We start from the raw sequence: 12,027 nt of genomic DNA on the forward strand, positions 1-12,027 counted from the left end.
GGGTTATAAGGTTTGGCAACAATTATTTTGGTAACCTAATCACATATATTCACTGTTGCTGTGTTACTCTTTATAAGATAACTAAGGAGAGCTGAGCGGCCGCTGGAGATGCCTGAGGCTCTGATCTGAGGAGCAGCCGCTGGCTCGATGGAGCAGGCCAGGGACTGCTTACACCTGAGATGACTATGAACCACCAGAGATGGAAGTCCAAGTCCAACGTATGACAGCCTCACTGAGACCAGGAGTGTCAGCTGTACCCAAAGCCATCTCAGCGGCAGCAAGTACCTGTGGTGGATTTCCAGGTAGAACTGAGACAGGCATTCTTAGCTGAGACACCAAGATGTGGTTCGGGCAGTACAGGGACATCAAGGTGAGCAATTCAAAGAGGAACATCAGCTGACAATGTATCGATGTATTTGGATCAGCTGACAATGTCATAAAGCTATTACTCATGGAACAAAAGAAGTAACTAAGAATCTTCAAATGTTCTCTTTAAGCATTGTTAGAGATGTATTTACTAATCACAGGCATCTTTATTGTCTGAAAACAAGGAATTATCTTCATCAAAATAAATCGACCTAATTTCAGTACTCCTTTTATGGAAAAGTCCAAGGGCCTATGACCCAGAGATCTTGGCATAGAAAGATACTTTATTAATTTATTTATATAGCTGATTTCTTGGAAGTTCTAACTAAACCTGGGTTTAAAATACAATTGATTCTTATTATTTGCAGTAGTTATGTTTTATAAAGTTTTGAACCAGTGCTCCTAAGGGAAATGTAGGGTTAGGTTCCTGTGGGCCCCTGGTCACCACATTTCCATCAGTCAATCACCATATAACCTTGCTTTATGTGTGCTTCTGTTTAAATGTACCTTATTTAATATATTATTTTGTTGATTCATTATCATTGGACTCATAGCCAACAGCTCTAACACATGTATTTTCTTTACAAGTCACATCACAGCCTTTTTGAGCTTAGGGAAACTGAACAGCAATTCAGCACTATGCTTGAGGGCCATTTAAAACAGCAAAATCACCAACAAAAAGCATAGAAAATGTAGCACCAAATAGACAGCAAAAAGGACACTTGTTTATAGTATGAGAGCTCAAACAAAAAGGCCAAGTGGTGCCTTATTTGACTTCAACTGGGAACCTACACTCAGTGACTCAAATTTGTCACTACTGCGCACGTCTACAAATGACAGAAAATGTGCACATCTACAAATGACAGAAAATGTGCACATGTCTGCAAATGACAGAAAATGTACAGTGAGTGTTGATTTTGTGTTACAATTTACAAATAAATTTTAGGAGGGGGGCAAATTCGCAAATATGGAATCTTCAAATAAGGAGAATCAATTGTACCTATTATGCAGTGACTAATTTTTATACTTCTTAGTTTTAAAGTGATTAGTTATTCTGTACTTGCAAAGAATAAATTGTTTAGAAATACATGAGATTTTGCTTAAGTTTCAAATTTTGCCCTTGGCCATTTGTTTCAGAAAATCAATTTGGAAAAAAGTTCGATTTTCTCTCAATTTAGCCGAACATTGTAGTTATTTCAGTAGCCACATTCAGAAGCTCAATAACTCAGAGATTATAAATCACAAAGATACACGGAAAGGCAATAACAGGAAGAGAAATCAAGGAAGAAAATGCATATTCTCAGTATTCCAGTATGTTTGCAGTATGTTTAAAGAGCTGAGATGTGCTTAATCAACGCTTATTGATGGAACTTAATTACAATTTTACCTTGCAGTTTATAATTGAAAATGGTCTGAGGAACAGGACGGATGGAAACATTTAGTTGAAGATAATAATACCATGAAGTTAACTCCATGACGTACTACAATGACATTACTTGGACCATGCTTTATATAACCTTCCTTCTGAAGTACCTAGGGTTGGCCAATTTTTAAGACATGATTCCGTATAAAATCTAAGTGGTCTAACAGCCATTTTATAAAGTGTGCTCTGTTGAAATGCATCACTCTGAGTTGCCGAGAGAGCATACACTTTGAATTGAAAGGGAGTGGGAAGAAAATAGGGGATGATTTATGCATGGTGCTTTTAAGCTCTCGACAGAAATCACTCTGGCCATATGTGGTCACTCAAGAAACTTCAAAGGGGCTGGTGTCTGAGTTTGGGAAGGGAGGGGAGGAAACATAAAACTAACATAACGTTCAATCAAACATTTTTTAAAAAAGAAAATAATGAATGTGTAAAATTGACTGTAAAAAACGCAGAAAGCAAAAACTAGGAAAGTTTAAAAAGAAAAGAATAGAATTGGACCAGCATAAGCAGACAACTAAAGCTCCATTAAACAGGCAGTTATTAGGAAGATAGGAAGTTATTAGAAAGATAGAAGTGTGCATTATTACCTTCTACACTGGCAAGTTCAAACATCAGTGGCAAAGAGACGTGAGTGATTTGATGTCTCTCTTATCTTGGCTTTATCATATGAAACTATGTGACCTCCTTCCTGTAGTTTCTTTTTGCCTTCAGTCTGGGGCTTCATACAACAGATTTATCTTCTAGGCTACATTTATGAAAAAGGAAAGGAGCTGAAGAAAAAAATTCAAGTTTTTAAAAGGATGCCAATTTTGTCTAGAAACTAAGTCATTACAGAGATAACAGGATTTAAAAACTTGTCTGAATTTCTTTTAATATATTTAAAAAGCACACTTTCTATAACTGAAATGATCCCTATGAAAAAGAAAAATGACTTTCAGCACATTACATTGTGCCATAATACATTTTTCCTGGGATTTTTGATACCAGTCATTAAGATGTATAAGGACAAGCACAGCAACACCATTTTGTCTGATAAGGTATGTCAAAATGCGTAGCCTTGGCCGATGAAGGACAACAGTCATCACTTGAGAGAAGCTGGGGAGAAAAGGCAAAGGCATTTTTTTAAAACTTCTCACAAGACACAAGGGTTTTAGGAAATTAATGAGTGAGTTAGTTCTCAGGGACGTCCTTGGTGAGAATACTTGCCTATTAAAGAGCTTTACTTCCGACTGTGTAGAAGGACTCACATTCTCTCATTGGTCTTTCTGTATTGTACCACCGTGCAGAGAGAACCACTAAGGCCCACCTCATGAAGCAGGCAGAATATGTGCTAAAATATAGGCCACCAAAATCGCTCCCAAGGAATTTTCCACAAGATCTGAAGTTCTGACCGAGCACTCATCTCCCTCCTAAATATGATTATTGATAGCTAACATTTATCGAGTACACACTATGTGCCAGGCACTGTAGTTAACCACTTTAGATGTATTAACTCTCACAACAGCCCTATAAAATAGGTGCTCTTGTTATCCCCATTTTACAGATGAGAAAACTGAGGCAAAAAAAAGAGTTAAATAACTCGCCCTAGAGCACACAGTTGGGAAGTGGTGAAGCCATGATCGAACCCTTGTTGTTATCATCCATTAACTTGACCCGTGAATTAACTGATCAGATTATCTACCTAGTCATTTTGAAAGGTGGTAAAAGACTAGTCCTCAGTATAGATAAATTTTAAGGTGAGTGAGTGAGACAGGGATTATGAGACGCTCCAGAGAATGGAGAATGCCCATGTGGAGGACCCTGGACAACCAAGAATTATGAGGATACTAAGCACTTAAAGGATACTAAGACTTACAGGGAAACAAGAAAGCCCTCAAAAGGGGGCTGCTAAAGGTACGACTTTCATATCTTCACAGTTTTGCCAAGGCCCAGTTTTAATTATTACCATCAGAATTGCAACGCAGACATGACAATATTCAGAATAGGTACAGAGCAGCAAAGCTGTGTGTAAAATACAATTGTACCTCATCTCTGGATTCTCTTCCACCATAGAGGATAGCGGGATGTTAAAAGGATTTTAGCGGGACATGTGGGCAAAGGTAAAGGATAGCTTCTTGTTATTGTGGCTCCCTGGCTTAGGTGTGCCCATCATGCCAACAGTGACTGAAGAAAGAGTCGGAGGAGCTGCCCCTAATGAGGATCTTCCAGAGCTCTGCTACACCTTAACCAAGATGCCGATGAGAAGCAGGGAACAGCAACTGTGTTTATCTGTTAGATTGGAACTAGCTCGGCAACCTACTGAGACTGAGATGGAGAGCCATGCTGTAATGGTGTTAATAAACGAGCTTCACAATTCTGTACCTGTGAGGATTTAGCTAAGCCATAGCAATCAGTTTTCCTTTATTCGTTTCGTAAGGTTGAGATTCTCTATCTGATTGCAGCACTTCAGGGAATACAATGTGTATTACTCATAGATATGTGCACGCACATATATGTACACACATGACCACACACACATCACCTACTTCTATTCTGAAACATTCGGTACTAAATGGTATAAAAAGTTAGAGTCTTCACTTACTAACTGTTGAATGGTGTAACCAGACAATTTAAGATGTTAACAGGAGATAAAATTCCTTTTTATTTTGAGATAAAGTGTCCTCCCTATAGGATGAATGATATTTTAAACTAATTTTCATTTAAATAAGTCTAATTAGCCTTGAGCAGCTAGCAATTTTTCTGGAATCACAGACACTCAGAGTTGGAAGAAACCTTAGGGGTAAGTCAGAATAACCACTCACAATGATTCAGTTCTCCCTATATTATCCTGCCCAAAACTCTAAGTCTTCCTTCCTTCCTTTCTTTTCTCCCTCCCTCCTTTCTTTCTCTCTTTCTCTTTCCTTCTTTCCTAAATTCATTTATTCAAATAATTGAGTGCCTATGATGTGCCAGGCACCTTCCTAAGGGATGCAGGCAGAGAGATGACTAAGATACTGTCATTGGTTTTAAGGAACTCGCGGTTTAGGAGAGTTTACAGACATACAAGCAGATTCTGCTACAGTGTGGGCAATAAGGGCAAAAAGAAGAATGTGACGGGAACAGATAGTACAGAGGAGAGAATAATTATCGTGTGTGTGGATGTGGTGGGGGTGAGGCAGGGGTCGGACAAGGTTTTACAGAGGAAGCAATGCCTGATCTGGCTTGAGGAGAACAAATGGCTAGTAAAGTGGAAAGGGCAGAAAGACCGGCAGAGTGATCCAACAGCCTGGCTGGTTAGAAGAACTGTCAGTAGTTTGTCATGGTTTGTCGGAGGTGGGACGAGGCTGGGAGCAGGAGAAGCAGAGGCAGGAGAGGGAAATCCTGAAGGACCTTGTCTGCCTGGTCAGAAGAGCAGCTAGCGGGAGTCGTTAGAGGATTTGAAGCAACCTGTCACTATATATCAAAAATGTGCTTTAGAAACTTAACTTTGAACAACTTTGAATTGATAAAGTCCTTACTTATAGTGAACTGAAATCTTGCTCACTACATCTCCTACCTCTTCGTCTTCATTCTCCTATGTGGGATCTTACAGAATAAATTTCATTGAATTCTTCTATACATACCTTTCAAATATTTAACGCTTTTTATTGGGTTCTAGTGGGTGTTCTCTGGGTTAAACATTTTTAGTTCTCTTAACCATTTATCCTCCCAGAAGTGTCTGCCTGAGAGGAAGAGGGTCTGGGCTGCTTACCCACGGCCTTTTGGCTCCCATTATTTGAGGGTCGTGTGTGGTGTGAGAGGGCTGCTGAGGCATTGATGAACGCCCTGATGCAAGGATTAGAAAGGTGCAGAGCACGCATTTGAGGGGATGCTGTCACCATGAGATGGATCTGAGCTCACACGGAACTGTCCACTGCAGGCTGCTGCTGCAGTCAGAGGGGGCCAAGTGGAGGTGACGTGGAGCACTGGAGGTCAATGCTGCAGGAAAGGTAAAGATTAAGCTGTTTTAACAAAGATCCTTCAAAATGCAGTGGCCTAAATAAGATAGAAGTTTAATTTCCTAAGTAAAGTCTGGCTAGGCTACGATGGTGAGGCTTCTCTGCCTGAGAAGTTCATTCGGGGACAAAGATTTCTTCCATCCTGTTTCTCCGCCATCTCTTAGGACCTTTTCTAAACTGTGTGGTCAAAAATGGGTTCCTGGCATATCTATGTTCCATCTCGTGAAAAGGAGAGAAAAGGAGGAGTCCAGTGTAAGCAATTGCCTTTTAAGCAAGTGAGGCAGATATTGCACACATCCTTTATGTTCTTATCCCATTGGCAAGAACTTAATAATGTATCCATGTTCGTCTGCTGGGGAAGCTTTGAAATATTCTCTCTAGCTGAGAAGCCATGTGTGTAGTAAGAAAGGGAGAAAGGAATTTGGGGGGATATCACCTCATTCATATTGAATTTCCCATCCCACAAAACTGGTCAGTTTTATATATTTGAAAATTCAAATTCAAATCAGTCCTGAAGTTGCAAAAAATCCCAAAAGATTCAAACACAGCCAAAGCCACATGATAACCATTGCTACTGCAAACAGCTAAAGGATGTCTTGGTTGGTCTCAATTGCGAACAGTGCAGGATGACTCTCCTATTACTATCAGTCTTATTAATGGCTGTTGAACCATGCAAAATGGGCTAAGAAGTCAGAAGTTCTCCTCAATAGAGGACCGCACCAATTCCCATTTGGCAGTTACTCTACATGACTGTTGCCAATGCTTAGATTTCATTATAATTCAAAGAATTATAGGAAGTTTGAGGGTTTCAGGTAGAATATTTTTTGTCATATGTGCAAAATTTGAGAAAGACTACTGTCTGACAACCCAAGTTGCAAAGCAAAAAAATGTGCCACTACTATCCTTGTACATCAGTACTAATGAGGGCAGCTTCTGCCATGTCAGTGGCATGTGTGCTGTACTGGGTGGAATCTGTGTCCCAGCCGTATCATGTTCCACAGTTATTTGTATCTCTATAATATGATGTTGTACACCACATACATTGAGGTATGTGAGACACAAGAAGAGACAGACCTTTTGTTTCTTTGAAAGAAGTATGTCTCTAAAACCTTAATTGGGTAGTAGGAGATGTTGACATTTTACCCTAACTTGACAGCCAAATCAATGTTATTGAAGGCAGCCTGTAGGCATTCGTGACAGCCTAAGGATTAATACCCTTAGCCAATTTCAAAATGGTTGCCTCATATCAGCAGGCAAGGTGTGTTGGTTTCCTGGATTTGAATCAAAGCATTTTTGAGACATGTTCTGAGCTATTCATGTACTGCATATTAGATTTACTGGATCAAGCATCTCAACTGACTACGATTGGCTCCCTTCAAAACAAACTTTACTTATTACTTCCTGTTTTTTTTTATCGATTAACAAGAGCACGGAAATTTATCCATACCTGTTGGACCTAGGCAAAATGGAGTTAAAATTCAATAGCAGGGGTTTGCATCCCAGATACTTGAGTAGAATGACAAAATGACTATGAGTAGAATGTGTGAGTGAAATGACTGTGGCAGAGATAGTACTCAACAAACATCCGTGTGTTTCCTACGATCTCCCACTTTCCCTTGCAGTTAGAGTGGAACTGTGTGACTAATTTGGGCTAATGGACAGGGAGCTGATGTGATGTGCGACTTTTCTTGCCTGAGTCAGTAAAGACTTCAGATGCTTCCTCTATTCCTCTTTGCTATTATTGCAATGACTTTGGAGGCCATGGGTTTAATATGGCATAGCTACAGGATGGGGTAGCGCTTCCTGTACCATATTGTGCCTTATACAAATGGCAAGTAAACTAGTGGCATAGCCCAGTTTATTCTGGCTAATACAAAATTGTTTTAAATTATCCAAAGACCAGGCCAATTCCCCATCTTATCGTTCTAGGTGATTGGAAAGGGCATTCAAAATATTTCCTCTTGCGAATGTTGGGTGAAGCTGTCAATAGGAAAGCTTTATTTATATTAAAGGGTGCCAAGAAGCTATAAATGCCAAGATGCCAACTTTGAGGGAAGATCATAATACAGAGAAAAGCATGAAATCTGATCTTTGGTTTTCCAGCCATTCTTGTTTTTGCTATATGTCCTCTCAGCATCACATGGCTCTAAACCATTCTGGAATCGGAAGTCAAGCTCATCCAGCAGTTAATGATGGCATCTCTAATGGTTTACAAATTTAGACAGCTGCTATCATCCAGTAAGTGAAGATGAAGCACAAATCAAAACTGCATTCCATTGTATGTAGAATTAGTGCGGTATGTTGGACACCCCAAATGATGTATGAGAAAGAGATCACATCTAGCTAGAACTTATTTGTAAATCTCTCTTGTTCTTGGAGGTGAGCTGGAGGGGAGCCACACTTCAGCCCAGATAACGTTCATTATCCTTTAGCAGTCTGTCTCTGCTCCTCTTGCTGTAGAAAGATCCTCAGTGCAGAAAAGGGTTAATCAAATTTGTAGCACAAATTATTTGGGGCTGATTTACTTTAAATTATAAATTCATATTAAAAAGTTCAACGGTAGCATATTAAAGAAAGTCATTATTGTAAACATAGCATAGCCTTATAAGAAGTAATGAAATACTTGGCAGTCCCAGGTTCAGTTTATTTATGTATCCACATGTTTTCAAATCCTCATGTGTTTTTGGTAACTCTATTTTATGTCTTTATATTTAAGTTATTTCAGATGGTCTTTGTCAGAAAATCCCATGTAAGATCAAGAATCTGAGCTCATAACATTAATATGGTCACGAGATGGAAATACAACCTCATGATCCCCCCACCCCCCACCCTGCTTTCATCGGCGTAAAAATGGGAACATCCACAACAGGAGAAATGATGTCATTTTATCTACTCAAAAAGCACAGCTGGCTGACTGAATAACCCGTACTGATAATATGCTAATAAAATAGGCTTGGATGGTATAAAATTGAATTGGCTGTAAGCTGGTTCCTGACAGAAAGGGGACTGGTATGTAGGACTGATATCTATCAGAGACTTTTCCATTTAATGAGTAAATCATTGTAATTAAACTGAAAATGAAATAGCTTTCACTACTGGCTCCTAAAAGAGTTTATCTAGACAACAACGTACCTGGTTTCAGATCAAGGGGATTTTATATCTAGTTAGTTCCTATTCAAAAAGAGCGTCTTCTCTTTTCAAGGAGCATATAGAGCTTTTATCCCTTGCCTTTTTCTTTCTTTTTTTTCAATTTAAATTACTTTTTTTTAGCAGATGGAAAGTATTTGTTTTAGGTTACAGGTGTCACTGAATTATCTATGGGTTCAATGAGTAGATAATTTGAATTTTACTTTTCATCTGCATAGAAGACTGGAGGATTATAAAAATCATGGAATAGGGATATTTTTGAAGTACTAATTACAATTTTTACTTTGGGTTGTTAAAACTTCCAAGTTTCTTTTACTCTGGATTCAGACTGTCACAGGGATTGCATATGGTTTTAGATTTTCTATGCAAATACAGGCAAGATCTTTTGGGATTTGGAGTGTCCTTTACTTTTCCAAATTTAACTCTTTACCTGGTTGGCTTAGAGAAGGTTTGAGAGATGATGGCGATAAAATGTCCTTCCTTTCTCAACCCTGCCTCAAAAAACCCATCACAGGGGTGACGCGCACTGTCAGTAAGATGAGAATATACGCAATGGCACAAAACTCACAGGGCAGGTAGAAATTCATGATTTTGGGGTGTTTTGTTACATAAGGGTCCGATTCGTTCAGCATTTAATTTAGCTGGGCCGTACATTCTCAATAATATTTGTTGAGCTCTGAGTGATTGTATAATTCTGGGAATCATGGCTTTAGCCAGGGTTCTCAACTTCAGCACTATTGATATTTCAGCCAGACAATTCTTTGTTGTGGGGGGCTGTCCTGTGCATTGTAGGATGTTTAGTGGCATCCCTGTCCTCTACCCACAGATGCCAGTAGCACCTCCCTCCCTAGTTGTGACAAGCAAATTTGTCTCTAGACATTGTAAAATGTCCCCTTGGGAGGAGTGCAAAATTGGACCTGGTTGAGAACCACCGTTTTAGCGCAAAAGACCTTGCAGTAGAAAAATTTGTTTTCTGCCAAAGAGAGGCAAACTTGGCATATTCGACACCTGGAAAAGATAACTTTTAATATCCCCTTCCTCTATAGGACAAAGTCATTTTCAACAAGGATAATGAAGTGAAATTAATGGCCAAGAGAGTGAGAATTTTGTTTTATTGATTATTATTATTATTTAGACTCTTTTAATTTTTTATGTGTAATCATGCCAGTAAAATATTAAAAAATAAAAGAAATATTACACTACAAAAAGAAAAAAGTAATAGGTTAATGCTTTTTTCCTGTTTTATTGAGATATAATTACCATACAGCACTGTGTAAGTTTAAGGTGTACAACACAATATACATTGACTTAGATATATTGTGAAATGATTACCACAATAAGTTTAGTTAACATCCATCATCTCATATAGATAAAAAAAGAAAAGAAAAGGTTTTTTTCCTTGTGATGAGAACTCTTAGGATGCACTCTCTTAACAACTTTCAAATGTGCCATACAGCAGTGTTAACTATAGTCACCATTATGTCATGCATTACATCCACAGTACTTATCTTATAAGTGGAAGTTTATAACATTTATGTTTATAAAGAAAAAGGTAATAGATTAATACTTTCATTTATACTAATGTTTCTTTGTTTGTTTGTTTCTTTCCTTCCATCCTTCCCTCCTTTCTTTCTTTCTTTTGAGGAAGATTAGCCCTGAGCTAACATCTGCTGCCAATCCTCCTCTTGTTGCTGAGGAAGACTGGCCCTGAGCTAACATCCACGCCCACCTTCCTCTACTTTATATGTGAGATGCTGCCACAGCATGGCTTTATAAGCCATGTATAGGTCTGCGCCTGGGATCAGAACTAGCGAACCCTGAGCGGCCAAATTGGAGGGCGTGAACTTAACTGCTGTGCCACTGGGCTGGCCCCTATACTAATGTATTTTTTAAGGGAAAAACTTATACCTACATATTGGTGTGCTGCAATAGTAAACAATAAAGTAATAATGTTATAGTGTAATAACAATTAAAAAATTCAATGAGAAGTTAAAGATAAATTTTAATTTTAAATGTATCATTCAAATTCAGTAAAATAGTTCATTTATCAACTAAAATTTCCACTTACCACACGAAAATACCAAACCAAGTATACCAAAACACCGAATCCAAATACCTAAGGAACAATACATTACAGCTTTCCCTCGGTTTCACTCTTTTAATAAAAAATTCCATTAGTCACATAGAATGACGTATCAAAGCAGTTCAGATGCAGTTTCTTTGCTGTTGAAATCATTGTGCTATCATTGCTTATTTTGAAGCTACTATTTAAATATAGAAATATGCAGAAGCACAAGGGTTGGAGATACTAACTCTACCAAAAGCGAGCTCAAATGATTCTAAAGTGTTAGGAACTTCCTCTTGAAATGAATGCACAGAGAGAGATCCATGTGTGTCGAAGGCCAAGGGTATAACGGAACGTTCTTCGAGTTAATTTCCTTATCCAATGTAATGTTTATTATGACGTAACAGAAATAAGTATTATTATTAAAAGTAATAAAATACATATTATTAAATCTTAATAGTAATCATTGCAATTGTTTTGAATTTAGACCAGTGGTTCTCGACCAGGGGTGATTTTGCCTCCCAGGGGACATTTGGTAATGTTGAGAGACATTTTTGATTGTCATAACTGGGGAGGGATGTGCTACTGGCATCTAGGGGGTGGTGGCCAGGGATCCTGCTAAACATCCTACAATGCACAGGACAGTCACCACCCCCTAACAAGAATTATCCAGCTCAAAATGTCAATAGTGGCGAGGTTGAGAAATCATAACAGATCAATCAAAGAATTTTTTTCCCAGAGGAGCATTTTATCCCTGACATTGCTTAAAATGTAGGTTCATGGTGATAATAAAAAGCAGACTGACTTTTAGTCTGTTTTCTTATTGTTTGTAAATTTTCTACAGACCATGAACCCCCTTATTTTCTGTGTCTGGAGCAGACTGCTCTCACCATTCTGGGCTGCGTGAGATGCCTTTTATAGCACAAATTTAGGCATAGAGATATTTATGTGTTTTGTATAGGCCTCACTAAAGTGTCCAATGCCATTAACAGAACTAGACTCTTGAAGCTCCTGAGAAACATTGGCAGCTCTGACAATTTGCC

General features: G+C 38.5%; 1 long non-coding RNA gene and 1 pseudogene across 1 annotated transcript in view; one reads left to right on the forward strand and one right to left on the reverse strand.

The window, feature by feature from the left end:
* The window catches only part of LOC139042733 (uncharacterized), a 51,820-nt gene that overhangs the window by 36,980 nt on the left and 2,813 nt on the right, over positions 1-12,027 (reverse strand). The window contains exon 2 of the long non-coding RNA XR_011499799.1: positions 2,383-2,540. This is a non-coding gene — a long non-coding RNA (uncharacterized lncRNA). The remainder of the gene's footprint in view (positions 1-2,382; positions 2,541-12,027) is intronic.
* Positions 148-374, forward strand: LOC123282345 (SNRPN upstream reading frame protein-like; annotated as a pseudogene).

This window comes from Equus asinus, chromosome X, assembly GCF_041296235.1.
Source record: "Equus asinus isolate D_3611 breed Donkey chromosome X, EquAss-T2T_v2, whole genome shotgun sequence".
NCBI classification, from domain to species: Eukaryota; Metazoa; Chordata; class Mammalia; order Perissodactyla; family Equidae; genus Equus; species Equus asinus.